The sequence below is a fragment of the Zalophus californianus genome, chromosome 3 (assembly GCF_009762305.2).
Source record: "Zalophus californianus isolate mZalCal1 chromosome 3, mZalCal1.pri.v2, whole genome shotgun sequence".
NCBI classification, from domain to species: Eukaryota; Metazoa; Chordata; class Mammalia; order Carnivora; family Otariidae; genus Zalophus; species Zalophus californianus.
The window spans coordinates 167,357,272-167,371,621 of record NC_045597.1 but is presented as its reverse complement, the minus strand read 5'-3'; positions in this window follow the sequence as shown (position 1 = coordinate 167,371,621).

Below are 14,350 nucleotides of genomic sequence, written 5' to 3'. Positions count from 1 at the left end.
CTTACCAACCTTTTACTCTAAGTTGGAACCCAGTCACGAATGAGACTAAGCCTTGTTCAAAAATGCTAACAGAGGGGCACCTGGGTGGCTCAGTCAGTTGGGCATCTGACTTGGTTTCAGCTCAGGTCATGATCGCAGGGTCCTGAGATCTAGCCCCACATCAGTCTCCGTGCTCCACACAGAGTCTGTTTGAGGATTCTCTCTCTTCCTCTGCCCCTTCTCCCGCTTGTGTACTCTCTCTCGCTCTCTCTCTAAAATAAATAAATAAAATCTCTAAAAAAAAATGGTAACAGAAAAGTTGGATTTAACCAAGCAAACATTAAGTTAGAGACTGTGTAACTAGAAACTTAAGAAATGGGAACCTGAAAAGGAAAGCTAGAGAAAACCTCTTTTCACTAAATTCTTTAAATTTTTCCTCAGATTAATGTGTACACTGCTATGTTCCGGTGGTTACAATAGTGAGTTCATTCAGTCTAAACCCTGTAATGGAGAGGTTTACGGTAGAGTATCTGTCATCTCTGTCATCTTTCTGAATGATCTTCTTCATAGAATTCCACTTTCAGAGGTAGTACCATGGCTTTAGAATTAACATCAAGTCTAGAAGAAATTGCGGAGGCATTGAATGGACTGGGGTGGTACTTGCTATTATACAGAAAGGAGGATTTAAGCACTATTCAGCACTCAAAACTTAGAGCCTGTGTCTGGAAAATTACTTAGTTCATTTACTTACCAAAACCCATGTCGAAGAAAATTTATTCAATAAAATCTTTCATTTTATAACCAAGCAACAGGCATCCCCAGAAATTGTGGTTTAAAAAAATCTTTATCCTAAAGATTTGAGATGTGGTAATCTAGCAATTGAAAGTTTCCGAATCCTTTATTTGAACCTTGAGCCAGATTTCAGGTGTTAGAAATGTCACAAGGTGTATATTCTGCATATTATAAGCCACCTGCGGAAGGGTCCAGGTTCCCCATAGCTAACTACAATATTTTTACAACCAAACATGAATCTTCTCATTGAGGGACAGATTAAAAACTATAGCCTCATGTCCGTCCAGATTAGATTATTAAAAACACTTTCAGCTTCCAGAACTTCTCATATTTTCAAATTGTTGAAGAGGCACTGCAGACATGTAGGTAATATTTCATCTCTTCTTGAAGAAGGTAATGATTACCTAGAGCTTATCCAACCAGTGCAGACACACCCTCCTCCACTCCTTTCATCCCTCCAGCCAGCCCCTGATAATGGACTAGGTAGTTTGAACTCTGATCCTTTGACCACATTCCAAAGCCACACAATCTGGGGTATGATTGGAACTAGTACCTACAACTCCAGATGTCCAAGCCTAAATGTATTCATTTCTTATAGATTGAAATTCTTACAAGTGATTTTCGTGCCTATCATTTTACCATTAAAAGTGGGAACTCATTTTTTAGGCATAGGACTTAAAAGAAGATTTATTTTTAATAAATGGAAAGATGTAGCATATTTGCACATGGTAAGTCAATATTACACATGTACTAAGTGTTCACAAATTTAAAAGTGGAATGCATTTTTCAATTAAAAGCCAAATGAGATTGGGGAGAAAATTTGAAAAAGCAATTAAAGTCTCTTGGGAAGAAAAACATGCAAGAACCATCAAGAAAACTTGGTAAAAGAATAAAGAAGTAATAGCATTAAGTTATTAAATAGTCAGTCAACAATGAGGTGCTAGTGTAAGAACAGAGATTCATTCATTTTGTCATCCGCTATTTCAATAGGATCTTTTAAGAACCTATTCTGTGCCAAGCCCTAGAGAAACGGCAAAAAAACAAGATGGATAGGGTCCCCTTCTCATGAAGCACATATTCTAGCAGGGGAACTAAATATGGGGAGGGGCAGAGGAAGAGGGAGAGAGTGAATCTTTTTTTTTTTTTTAAGATTTTATTTGTGAGAGAGAAAGAGAAAGAGAGAGGCAGAGCAGAGGGAGAGGGACAAACAGACTCCATGCTGAGCATGGGGCCCCACACGAGGCCCAGTCCCAGGACCCTGAGATCATGACCCAAGCAGAACCCAAGAGTCGCACATTCAACTGACTGAGCCACCTAGGTACCCTGAGAGAGAGAACTGTACGCAGGCGCCACACCCAGCAAGGAGCCTGATGCAGGTCTTGATCTCATGACCCCGAGATCATGACCTGAGATGAAATCGAGAGTCAGGTGGTTAACCGACTACACCACCCAGATGCCCCCAGAGGACAGAAAATGATGTGGGCTGAGGTTATTTGTTACCAGTGCCAAGTTTTTTAGTTTGACAAAAACAACCCTTTTTGTAGATTAGGGGTCAAAGTTACCTCATGGCCAATCTTAAGGTCTAAACTTCATCTTTTCAGAGATGTCAAGTGTCAAACACATTTTCCCCTATTCAAATGATAAAAGAAAAGCATTTTGTTGGTCAAAATTTACTCTGTTAAAAAAATAATAAAACTCTTTATTTTTCTGGCCCTTACATATTTCATTTTCTCCTTTATCTCTTCTGTAACATTAAGTAGGTTGAGTGTACAGGCATGGAAGGCATTTGGGCTTCCTTATCCTCCCAAAGAAAGAAGGTTTTAAAGGCCAGAAAGTTTTCTTTGATATACTTTTTCCATAATTTCTACAATGTTCCAACAAATGCGCATTAATACTACAACTAGAAAATAAGATCATAAAAGTGGAGTGCCTGGGTGGCTCAGTCAATGACGTGTCTGACTCTTGGTTTCGGCTCAGGTCACGATCTCAGGGTCGTGAAATCAAGCCCACATTGGGCTCCACGCTCAGTACGCAATCTGCTTGAGAGTATCTGCCTCTCCCTTTCCTTCTGCCTCTCCCCTTGCTCACTTGCTCTCTCTCTAAAATTAATAAACAAATACAATCTTTTTTAAAAGAAGATAGTAAAAACAGAGCACTCTAAATACCTTGCTATTATTCATCAATTGCCACAAGACTGGCAAATCATTTTTCATGTCATTTCAACAATAGCCCCATATGCCAAAGTGCATTTACCAGTCCACATGCATCATAACTCAGGAAAGGTGGTCTCTACTGATAGTTTTTCAGGCAGCAGAGAGGTACAGGCCCCCCAGAATAGGTAAACTCAGCTGTTTGACAGCACGCTTACAAACCAGAATGCCGAATTTCTTCTAAGTCCCTTTGGAATTCTTGAAGCACATCTAAGGTGATGTCATTGCAGACTCTGCTACCATCGATACCGGTGGATAGTTTATTGCCAACTCCAGCAGGAATATTGAGATGAGGATAAAACACGTCTCTGTGGGAAACACGGTGGCATTCCGGGCACTAGGGCCCGGATTGTCGTGTTCAATATCAGCAGAAGCGACTCTGAGTTCCACCCCTAAAGGATGACATGATGGTTGCCAATCATGGTATCACAGTGTCTAAAATTCTACCATAAGAAAGCCTCCCTGTGCATTGCTAGGGTGCTAAGGCTTCCAGAAGTTCCTATAAATGGCAAAACACCAGTGCCCTCTATGACAAGCTCTAACCCAACTCACTGCCTGGAAGTCAGGAAATAGAGATGTGACAGCTACTCTGGGTCACAGGAAAGAGGTGTGGCATGAGGGGGATACGGTGCCAAAGACCAATTTCCTGTTTCACAGGTTTTCTGAGTTTGGCCCCACGTACTGGCAAGGTGGTTGGACAACCAGTCCTCCACTCCACTGTGCCAGACAGAGCTGCAGCCAATGCTCCCAGTCACCCCTAGGCATAGCGAGTAGACGCAGGGTTCCTCTACTCTCCTGGACCTTGGCTGCTACCAGGCTCAGAATGGCCAAAAGCAAACCTGGCCAGGCAATCACAAGGGTTTCTTCAATGCTGAGGTTAATGCTCAACGGAAAAGCTTCAATAACAACTTGGTCTGACCCCCCATATATATCCCTGGCTTGACCACGTGAGCCTGTGACATCACCACTTTTATGCATCCAGAGCCACCATTTAAAAATGTCCCAATCTCGATGGGGTACCAGTGGATTACAGCTTGGTGCCCACAGATATTGTCAAGCTTTGTAACAGCACCATTCCCATGTATTTCTCTTTAGGTGCTTTTATTCTCTTTTCAAGGAGAGGATGTTATCACTGAATCCTGCAGAGAGCCACAAACAGTGTTTGTCACATGGTTGTAGAGATTGGTTGACTTACAACCTGGGCAGAACAAATTCTAGATCTAATCATCGTTGGACAGAATTACCCCATGTTTCTTGCATATCTTCCCTTCAGAATAGTTTTTGTATCAAGCTAAAATCGGACAACTTTAATCCTAAGGAACATCTCTCCTGCATTATCTAAAACAGAGACTGGCCACCTTTAGCCTTGCAGTCCAAAGAGGAAATGAGAGAGGCTTCATAGAGTCTTCACTAGACCAGTTGACTTAAGGCCAAATCAGTGAAAACAGCCACATTCTTTCTAAAAACTATAATCCAAATCCAGATTTATTTATTGTTTATTGCAATTATTGTGGTACAAACCGCATTATTGTGAGAACCACCAGGATTTTGATATAAGACAAATGAGGGCTGAATCTTGCACAATTACTTATGAGTCATGAGGCTCTGGCACGTCATATAGCCTCTTTGAGCCTTAGTATCACAGCTTAAAGTGAAGAAATGGCATTCCTTCATAGGGTTGTCACGGGGTTTAGAAATAAGCATATATTGGGGCACCTGGGTGGTTCATTCAGTTAAGCGTCTGCCTTCAGCTTGGTCTTGCTCCCAGGGTCCTGGGATCGAGCCCCACATCAGGCTCCTTGCTCTGCAGGGAGCCCGCTTCTCCCTCTCCTCCCGGGTTGTACTCTCACTGTCTCTCCTTCTCTCTCTCTCTCTCAAATAAATAAATAAAATCTTAAAAAAAAAAAAGAAAGAAAGAAGCATATATTGCAACCAGCAAGCGTTCAACAAGTGCTCTGGTTAATTTGTCTAAACTGCTGTTTCTGCTGCCTTCCCCTCCTACTTCCAAGTCTAAAGTATCTCTAAACTCCACATATTTTTACAGCCAACCCCTCCCTCTCCATCACCCCTCTACTCCGTGTAACACGGAGGGTGCAAGTTCATTTTCCACAGCTTTTCCCCACTATGGAAAAATTATAGTCATAAAGTGCAATGGAGTATCATAAAGACTATAGCATTTTAATTCCTTAGCTCAAGAAAAATGGCAGGTCCTGTGGAGTTGAGAGTGGGGTCATTCCAGGGACAAGAGAGGACAGCAGACTTAGAGGGACTTAGCAGTCACAGAATGCAGGCTCATTCCTCAAACACACCACAAGAATGGTGCTATTCACGGGAGGTAAACTAGGAGTTGGTCGGGTCTCTCCTCCTATGTAAGCTCTGGGAAAGCCGAAGGGAATGAGTTTTAGGATTAGAAAACGGTTTCAGTTTCCCCTGCCTGAGTCTTTAATAAGGAAGGAAAGGCTTTTCCCCCTACAGTCCAGGTCAGATATTTACAACTGACCCACTAACCACTGTAACCACACTGTGGGCAGAACACAAGCTACTGCTGAGGCTAGAAAGTGTGTCTTGCAAGTATTTTTTTTTAAAGATTTTATCTATTTATTTATTTGAAAGAGTGAGAATGAGAAATGGAGAGAGAGAGAGCACATGAAAGGGGGGAGGGTCAGAGGGAGAAGCAGACTCCCTCCCGAGCAGGGAGCCTGATGCGGAACTCGATCCCGGGACTCCAGGATCATGACCTGAGCCGAAGGCAGTCGCTTAACCAACTGAGCCACCCAGGCGCCCCTCTTGCAAGTATTATTAATAAAACACGGCGTTGTGAAAGAAACCTCACAGACAAGAAAGGAAATGCTTCCCTCGGAAACCACAAGCGCACAAAGACTGTTTCATCTCCTTCTGGATCAGAATCTGCAACCGAGAAGTTCAAAGACTGCTTTCAATAGCCCAAGGGGCCAGTGTACTCTGAAATAGTTGCCAAAATTGCTCCTTGGCTGTTGGTACAAAATCCTGGTGATCCCCCAATTGCACCAAAAGAATCAGTTGATTATCAGACTCTACGCTCAGTGTCACAGGAAGGGGAAAGAGAGACAGCCATTCTAACGGCTTCCATCAATATTGAAATGTACCTATCCCTTGATTCGGCAAATCTGCTGCAGGAAATCTATCTTAGAGACATGCTTATTCACAAAGTTAAATATATATTTATATAAAAATGCCGCTGCAGATGCTCACCATAGCAAACAATTAGAAACTACCTAAATGTCTCTTTCTAGAGGAACAGTTGAATGTCTTATGATGTAATACAATGGGACAGGCACAGCAGTAAAAGTAAATAGATTTATGTGTCCCAGTAAGGAGAGCTTTCTAAGGGGCTTTTAAGGGGGTGGGGAAACTACACAGAATATCGCTATAATCCCATCACACATGTGTCTACTAGAAGATAGTGGTATAAAAGAAGTATAAGACAATGGAATATTATGCAGCCATCAAAAGGAATGAGATCTTGCCATTTGCAACGACGTGGATGGAACTGGAGGGTGTTATGCTGAGTGAAATAAGTCAATCAGAGAAAGACATGTATCACATGACCTCACTGATATGAGGAATTCTTAATCTCAGGAAAGAAACTGAGTGTTACTGGAGTGGTTGGGGGGTGGGAGGGATGGGGTGGCTGGGTGATGGACATTGGGGAGGGTATGTGCTACGGTGAGCGCTGTGAATTGTGCAAGACTGTTGAATCACAGATCTGTACTTCTGAAACAAATAATGCAACATATTTTAAGAAAAAAGAAAAAGAAGAAGATAACAGGAGAGGAAGAAAAGGGGGAGTATGTCAGAGGGGGAGACGAACCATGAGAGATGATGGACTCTGAAAAACAAACTGAGGGTTCTAGAGGGGAGGGGGGTAGGGGGATGGGTTAGCCTGGTGATGGGTATTGAGGAGGGCACGTTCTGCATGGAGCACTGGGTGTTATGAACAAACAATGAATCATGGAACACTGCACCAAAAACTAATGATGTAATATATGGTGATTAACATAACAATAAAAAATTAAAAAAAAAAAAAAAAGAAGTATAAGGCAATCATGTATTCATTCAAAAGATTTATTTAGCAACGACTATGTGCCTTTTATTACTCCAGATATGGAGAGACAATGATGAATAAAATAGAAAATCTCTTCCTTAAAAAAAAAAAAAGAAATGCCACAACTGTTTTTATATTTACCTACATATGTAAAGACTTAGCATACTGTCTTCAGTGACACATGCTGAAATGTTCAGAGTGCTTACGACCAGAGAAAAAAATTTGCTGGGGAACTGGAGGGAAGCTGTAACATGTGATTCAGTCTCTCTCTATACCATTAGAGCTTCCAGCAAGAGTGTATTTGAGCATTTCTGGAATCATTTTAACTAATTGCTTTTAAAAAGGAATGTAACAGTAATTAAGTTAACTGGTGTAGCCACTCTGGGAAAACAGTACGGAGGGTCCTCAAAAAGTTAAAAATAGAGCTACCCTATGACCTAGCAATTGCACTACTGGGTATTTATCCAAAGGATACAAAAATACTGATTCAAAGGGGCACATGCACCCCAATGTTTACAGAAGCAATGTCCACAATAGCCAAAATATGGGAAGAGACCAAAAGTCCATTGACAGATGAATAGATGAAGAAGATGTGGTATTATATATATATATATATATATATATACACACACACACACAAACACACACACACACACACACACACACAATAGAATATTACTCTGCCATCAGAAAGAAAGAAATCTTGCCATTTGCAACAATGTGGATGGAACTAGAGTATTATGCTAAGTGAAAAAAGTCAGTCAGAGAAAGACAAATACCATATGATTTCACCTATGTGTGGAATTTAAGAAACAAAAGAGACGAACATAGGGGAAGGGAAGGAAAAATAAAATTAGATAAAAAGAGAGAGGGAGGCAAACCATAAGAGACTCTTAACTACAGGGAGCAAAATGAGGGTTGCTGAAGGTGATGGGGTACCTGGGTGATGGGCATTAAGGGGGGCACTTGATGGAATGAGCACTGGGTGTTATATGCAACTGAGGAATCACTAAATTCTACCCCTGAACTAATAATATACTATATGTGAACTAAATTTAAATAAAAAGTTTTAAATAAATTTAAATAAAAAGCTTTTTAAAAATAATTAAGTTAACTACTTTGACTATCCTCGCCAAATCTTATTTACTTCCCTATATATACCTTCTTTATAAAAACGGGATCTCAGAGAGAATATCTAAATCATGTACCTGTGGCAAATTCACACAAATCTAGGATTTCCTGAGTACATTCACCCAGGATCCTGGGATCTAATTGCTTCAGGAATGGAAGAGACCCCCAGAAGGAATTCATACGCTGAACCAAGTAAAAATACTCAAGCTTAGTTTAAGGATTCTGCAGAACCATCCAAAAGGAGAGGGGTCATTTGTGAGTATATACCTGTATAATCCCAGGGGCTTCGCAGATTGCTTTCAAACACAGGGATTTATAACAAAGTCTTGGAGAAGGCTATTTAAAACACGAACCTACCAACAAAATCAAAATCCTCACAATCTGAGTCAGCAAGAGCATCGGACAGTAATGCATGATATGCCATGAGATGGAATGAACCCGGGCATGTGAGGGGTGGTTTCTCTATTCCTGAGAAAAGTGACTACAGGATGGGTCTGACCCATGGAAGCGGGTTGACATTACGATTCAGTCCTAAGAAGCTGAGAGTGACCTGAGTCTCAAGCCACACGGATTAAGGGAGGTGAAGGTGAAAATGTTGGCAGTGACCAGGGAAGCAAGAGACCAACTACAGATGTGGTTGAATAAAACTACACAAGATTGCCAGGAGAACCCCATGGAACTTTCTGAGCTTTGGGGGAAGGGTTTGTGGGAAACTGGGGTTTCCTCAACTCAGGAATAGAACCAGTCTATGAACACTGCTCATTATTACAATTGAAAGTCTATTACAAACTCTGCACCAGCCTGATGGGGCTGAGGAAATCCAGGTTACACTTAAATACCAAGTCCAGGGATGCCTGGGTGGCTCAGTCGGTTAAGTGTCTGCCTTCGGCTCAGGTCATGATCCTGAGGTCCTGGGATCGAGTCCCACGTCAGGCTCCCTGCTCAGCAGGGAATCTGCTTCTCCCTCTCCCTCTGCCTGCCCCTCCCTGCGCTCAGTCTCTCTCTCTCTCTGCCCCCTGCTTTCTGTCTCTCTCTCTCATCTCCAGAAGTCTGACTCCATTTCTGAAATCTCCTGTATGGTCCCTGTACAGCTGACAGTTTAAAACAAGGTCCTGAGCAGGAAGGGGAGATGAAACTGGCAGGTGACTGGGGGATCTGAGGTAAGAAAGAAAATCAAAAGGGCTTCTGTCGGACTCCATGATGCTGAGATGAATTTCACTAGCTGTTCCATGGAGCCAGTGAAGGGGGGGTGCTTCTTTGACAGTGCTCCATTTCCAACTATTCATGAGATCAGTGATGCCCAACTACTGAGGAAATAAGGAGCGAGTGACAAAAGGGAGGAGGAGGTGAGATGTGTTCTTTGATAGAAGCAGCTTCTGTAATATTTTCTGATTTTATTTGGGGACAGCTGTACAAATCTTCTTCCTTCAGTGTTACAAATATCTAAGGAAGGTGGGAAATGGTTCAGTTTACCAAAATGCGGTGACTTTTTTTTCCCCAATGCTTACACTAAGTTCCTGAAAGTGGGATTCTCCTTTTATTTATTTTTATTTTTTTAAAAATTTTATTAGTCAGAGAGAGAGAGAATACAAGCAGCGGGAGCAGCAGGCAGAGGAAGAAGCAGGCTCTCCGCTGAGCAAGGATCCTGATGCGGAACTGGATCCCAGGACCCCGGGATCATGACCCGAGCTGAAGGTAGGCGCTTAACCGACTGAGCCACCCAGGCATCCCTCTCCTTTTATTTTTAAAGTAAAATTTCTTAGATAAGAAAGCAATAGTAGCTTGAAGCATGATCTTTTATTCCTTCTTATCAGAATAGTAGATTAATTTCTAAGTTTTTTGTCATTTTAAGAAAGATTATTGCAAAGGCACTATTTCAGGATGATTTATCTCCTTAGGTGTGCTGAGAAATAAGAGCTCTGGGTAAGCCCAATCCCTGCCATGCTTCTAAAACATGAGTTGGAAAAAAATTAAGGTGGCAACATTACCTATCACTTCTTCACTGTTGGTTTCTTGAAGGCAGGTTCCTTGTCCTACTGGGTTTTGTATCGTTTATGAGGGCGGTCACAGAGTAGAACAGCAGTTCCATCTTTAGAGGCTTGCAGTGTAATAAGAAATATCAAAACAGGTATATAAAAACAGTAGTATATTTTAAATGTTGAAATTTAATACCAAAAATATTGATAGGAGAAAAAGACATAGATCCATGATGATCTAGAAATAAGATACGTGTTTAAAGTTGACAGATAAAAATTGTGTCTCTGTTGCATGCAGCCAAATGTCCTACATAATATCCCTTGCTGCTACGTCTAAAATGGCCCCAAGGGAAATGGCAGCTGGTATCCACAAAAGAATATCACAGCTGCAACTCAAAATCAACTGTCAAGGTGAAGGGAATCAGAGTATAGCATGCCAGGGGCGCCTGGGTGGCTCAGTTGGTTAAGCGGCTGCCTTCGGCTCAGGTCATGATCCCAGGGTCCTGGGATCAAACCTCGCATCAGGCTCCCTGCTCAGCAGAGAGCCTGCTTCTCCCTTTCCCTCTGCCTGCCGCTCTGCCTACTTGTGCTCTCTATCTCTCTGTCAAATAAATAAATTTAAAAAAAATATAACATGCCAAAATATACCACTTTGGCATAAGGATTACTTTGATTTGAAGGCCATTGAGATAAATCAGACACAGGAAGAACTTGCTGCCCTCCATCTGCCTAAAAGCAGGGCATAAATTTCCCCTTTGTAGGTATCCTCTCCTGTACCAGGTAGAAGAGAACAATTGTTATTACCCCAAACAGAGATAACACCAAGATGAATCTGCACAAATAAACCTGGCTAAGTAATCATTATTCACCATTATTTTCCCCCATATATTTCTTACTCACTTTCCCATAATTTATCATCCCTGGAAGCCCAAACACACTTTGCTTTGTCCAGATACTTCTCCATGATTTATTGCCCTGTGTTGAAATTGTATATAAGCTCCTGAACCTAATCATTTTGGGTTTTCACTTTCCTGTGAAGCCTCCATGCCCATAAAAAATATTAACATCAATAAAAATTGCTATGCCTTTTCTCCTGTTAATCTGTCTTTTGTCAGTTTAAATCACAGGCCTCAGGTACATAACCTAAGAGGATAGAAGAAAAGGTTTCCATCCCTACAAACATCTGCGTCAAAGCTACTTATGTCTAATGGCCAAGCGCTGATGTCTGAAATTAAGGCTGTCTCCAGTTTTGCTCTCAGGGCTATTGATACTGCTCCCATCCTGGCAGAAGCTGTGGTATCATTGCTGCTACCAGCTTGTGCTCCCAATGTCCCACGGTGATCACCAAGCAATTTTCATTTTCATTTTCATTCACTCTTCTCGTGTAGTCCCTTCTATTGAGGATCCTGGCATGAATTTGGGGCTAGATTTAGGAAAGTATATCACTTAGGATGTCTTTTGCTAAAATTACTCTTAATCTCTAACTACAACTGGCTTTAAAAATAAAAATTATTTTAGAAGTAAAAACTTTTTAAAAAAAGATTTTATTTATTTATTTGTCAGAGAGCGAGAGAGGGCGCGTGAGGTCAAGCAGGGGGAACGGCAGGCAGAGGGAGATGCAGGCTTCCTGCTCAGCAGGGAGCCCAACGCAGGACTCGATCCCAGGACCCTGGGATCATGACCTGAGCCAAAGGCAGATGCCCAACGACTGAGCCACCCAGGCATCCCTCAAAGTAAGAACTTTAAGACATAAAAGCCCATAACCAGAAGTTCTTTGGTTCTGCCTTCATCCATTTAGTAGCTTTATCTTCAGACTGGTAATAAGTTGACTATCATAGTGCTGGGCATCATATCTAGTGTGACCCTGACCAAAGGAGAAAAGCGGTCTGTCTCTTCCTCATGGCTTTTTTGGGAAGTGAAGATAACTTTCCCTCAAACTAAAGGTTAGTATAACTGCAATAACGGAGCATTACCTAGGCTATTCTTCCATCTTTCACATGTCAGTAATTCTGTCTCATCAGCATATTGGAACCCTTGGAGAAATTCGAAGAATATGGATGCCTGAGTCCTACCCCCAGAGATTCTGAGTTAATTGATCTGGGGAGTTTTAAAAGCTCCTCAGTGATTCTAAAGTACCGCTGATGTTTAGAACCACTGATGCAAACGGAACCTTGGTACAATTCTCTAACCCACGATCCCCTGACTTGCCCAGATATGCTCAGACATGTCTAAATCCTATGGTGAGTAAAGTCAGTCTCTTATGTTCACAAGGAAGATTATTAAATCCCATCTCTTTTTTTTTTCTCACGTAAAAACTTGGTCCTCACATATGCTGGCTTACCATACGCTATTTATACGTGCATGAAGGTTTCTCCCCCTACCAAATGCAAATGCTAAAAACACTGCCATCTGGTCCATCCCTGCTGACAAACCACCCCCCCATTGTTCAACCAATAAGGGCAAGAAGATGCCTACAAATGAGAGAGCAAAGATTTTATCTGCTAAACGTGTTCAGAATTCACATTACATTCAGGACATAAAAAATTTCCCCATATCAGATAATATTTAGTGAATGCATAATAGGTGCAAAGCATTACTATGTGTCTCATTTGGGGAACACAAAAATAGAAAACATAACGTTTACACTTTAGAAGCTTACCATCTAAATAAGGAGATTCAATATAAACCCACTAAGAGAATATTTTTAAAGAACAAAAGATGAATAAATACAACTGAATAAGATGCAAAAACTGTACTGGTAATAACAACCATTCTGTAAAAGACCTATGATGTTCCAGGCCAAATATATATATATAACATTCCTAATGTTTGGAAAACTATGAGGTAGTTTTTCATTGCACTTTACAGAAAAGGGGAATAAAGTGCAGAAATTGAGTAACTTAACCAAAATCACATAATTACCACTTCATTGTCTTACTGTGTAGCAATGTTATTTTTCAGTAATTTAAATATAGGTTTTGATGAAGATGAAAAATTCATATCTACAATCTGTGGAAATGTTCCACAGTGTCAAGCCAGTATATTATATGCAGATATCCCGAAAATTTTAAGAATATTAGGAAGTTTAAAGAATACATTAAAAAGTCTGGTGAAGGGGTGCCTGGGTGGCTCAGTCGGTTGAGCGTCCAACTCTCGATCTCAGCTCGGGTCTTGGATCTCAGGGTTGTGGGTTCAGGCCCCATGTTGGGCTCCATGTTGAGCATGGAGTCTACTTAAACAAATAAACAAACAAAAATGTCTGGCAAAGACACATTGCCTGGGGAGTCAGACCTGATAAAGTGGATTTTTTTCTCTGGCATATTACTCCCCTTTTCGTCCCTTGGTTTACTTATGCATAAAACATGGATATTATTTTCACATCTGCCTCTGGGATATGCTGTGAGAACTGAGAATTTCTCACTGTGGTATGGAAGTGCTTTTGGCTGTTGTGTTGTTTTGTTTCAATTTAATGTCTTGACAATCAGTATAAGAAGAGGTGGGTTTTTTTCCCAAAGCTAAAGCAGCTGAGGTAAAGGGCCCCTCACTTTCTTGGGTTCTTCAAAGGCTGGACGAGTTCTGTATGGGGGAAGCAGGAAGAAGCAGCATAGTTGCAGCCTGGGCATCACCCTCGGTGCCCTGGTGGCTGCCCCAGCTTTCGGGCAGGGCAGGTACACGGTTAGCTTTACCTCCACCAATGTTGGGTCTTGGCAACCAGCAGCCCCTGTTGGTCCATTGAGCACCTGGACCCTCTCTGGGTCTCCAAGGACTGAAGCTGGGGAGGAGAGCACTGGAGTTGCTAAGTCTTGGCTGAGTCGGACCAGCTGCAGCAGCTTCAGCTGAGGTGGGAGGGAGATGGGGAAGGAAGCAAGGTTGAATAGGCCTAGCCAAGGTCAAGGCTAAAGTTCTCCAGGGTTGTCTCTTGGGCAAGGAGCAGCTCGGGGGAGCAGGAAATTGTGGCAAACATTAGAGAGCAGGCATCACTAACAGACAGCCGGTAAGCTGAAAAACAACTTTTCATTTATCCTAATATTTTATTCATAATTTAAAACAATTGTAAACAACCACTCGAAGAAAGACTAAATTATCTTTCTAATCTCTCAATGGAGAATAATATTACAAAATCTTGGTCATGTTAAGGAGTCATCAAAAAGTATGTAAAAAAGAATTTTAGTCTAGTT